This window comes from Formica exsecta, unplaced genomic scaffold (assembly GCF_003651465.1).
Source record: "Formica exsecta isolate Colony F162 unplaced genomic scaffold, ASM365146v1 scaffold614, whole genome shotgun sequence".
NCBI classification, from domain to species: Eukaryota; Metazoa; Arthropoda; class Insecta; order Hymenoptera; family Formicidae; genus Formica; species Formica exsecta.
In genome coordinates this window covers 1,263,478-1,265,725 of record NW_021853375.1, presented here as the reverse complement: position 1 = coordinate 1,265,725, position 2,248 = coordinate 1,263,478, and positions in this window count along the sequence as shown.

The following is a 2,248-nucleotide window of genomic DNA, read 5'->3' as shown; positions in this document are numbered from 1 at the left end:
CAATAATGTAATTAACAATTTATTATAAAATATTGAGCTAAAATTAATATCTAAATTTATATTTTACGTTTGATGCATATTTTTTAAATATTATGTATTAATATCGGAAAATACACTTTTATTTAATAAAATATTCAAGAATAAAAAATCAATTGTTCATAATAAGAAATTTGATATTTCAATATATGCAAGTGTTTATGATTATTATAATTAATTGAATTCTACTTTCTTATTAAATGCAGTTATGAGTGAAGCAAGGCCGCGGTATTGTTAATCGAAGTTAGATGACTTAAGTTGCGGGTGCTATACAAACCCCTTACGTCGATACGAAGCAATCGCAGCAATGTAATTATCGCGATTGCTTTGTATCGTGCGATGCGACACCTGCGGGGGACGCAGCTTTAAAGAGTTCTTCCGGCGAGTCGGTTTGTCATTAGGTTGTATCATTAGAAGAACAATGACGACGTAACGCGAGCGGTGTCGCGTATCACACGCGGTGTTCGCGTGTGCTCGTGAAAGTATAAAAGGCGATTAAAGTAGAACGTAAAGTGCGCGGAGTATGAAGCAAGGAATACATTTTTCTTAATAATAAAAATTCTCGCCGCGTATATATACACATTACAAATCTTTGTATAATTATTTTGCCACTTTTAAGCATGAAACTTTTAATGCGAAAATACGAGAGACGCAGATTTATGTGTCTCAGAATTTTTATCTTTCTTTTTAGTAAAATTTTGTTCTGTCATTTTCCCCTCCTTCCCTCCCTCTTCTAAAATTATGATAAAAAAATGTTCTATATGCAATTTATATATAAATTAAGTTCTTAATTGATGTATCAACAATACAACCGCGGAGGTAAACAAGTTTTTTTTTTTATCAAGACACACATCAGTGAGCCTATGATATTGAGGGTAATATCGATATACACATTAACATGTTATAAAATTAAATATCGTCGATACTTGGATAATAAATATAGATCATCGTAGAAATTCTTTTATGATCGGTAGATACCCAATAAGATAGTTACTAGAAGGTAAATTTTTTTTCACGGTCAACCAATTTGAAGGAAGTCAGTAGCGTTGTACTCTTCCGAGCGAAGGGGAAGGAATGGATGGAGAAAGACAAATGATAAAAAAACCGTTTCGATCGACAAGAATGACCGATGTTGTTACGCGTCGACTACGAGGAAATAAGCGGTCATGAAAATGTTTCTGTGAGTCACTCAATGGGACGACAACGTGTTGCCATAATAGAAACTTTTTGCAATAACGCATTTCTGATGAAATAAGCATCGCAAAAGTCGCGCATATTGTGAATGACAATAGGAGCGTGAAGTTTGGTCAAACGGATTTAGATAAAAATATAGTACATCTTAGGAAGAGAAAATAACTTTTTTATAAAAGAAAGTTTGTTCTCTCTCTCTCTGCGAAAAACTAAAATTACGATTAAAATTAAAATTAAATAAATTAAAATTTGATTTTTATTTAGCGTGTTTCGGAGAACAAAATTCGTATTAGTAAAATACAATTTTGTCTATTACATAATTGCGATTTCATAGATTTGATTAACCTTCACAGTTATTTTAGAAGTGTAAAGTGTTTTATTTTCTAACACAACTCTGCGAAACTACGTCACCACGCATCGATTATACGATAATCATTGTTGAGCGTCAATGCGTAAACAATAGCACATGAGCGGACTGTCTAAACCACTACTTTCTAGATAATTATGGACAACAAGAGAGAGAGAGAGAAGCGACTCCGATTTATTCTTTATCGTTGACACATTTCCATGCACACCGTGACGCTTCGATACCTCTGGTATGTGGCAAAAATCTGTTTTATAACATATTATTAGTTACATTTCAAAACATGTGATCGTTCAATGCACTCATAGAGTTTGCTCCAATTTAATTTTTAATTTTAATATTATAATATTATATTAATTGACACACGTAAATTGCAGTAAAAAACGCTTTGTTACCGTTATTTTTTTCTTGTAGTTAAGAATTGGAAATCGAAACAATTTTATTCTTTACAAAGAAAAATAATAATTTCAAAATTCATAAACCTGCATTTCTCGTATTCCTGTTGATAGATTCTGCGTAAAAAAAAAAGTGGTACAATAATTATATAAAATTTTAATTGTAATACTACACACATACACATTTAATATTATGATATACATTAATATATCACTAACAATAAGAGTGTTAAGTAAGAAGACAGATTAAAATGGAAAAAAA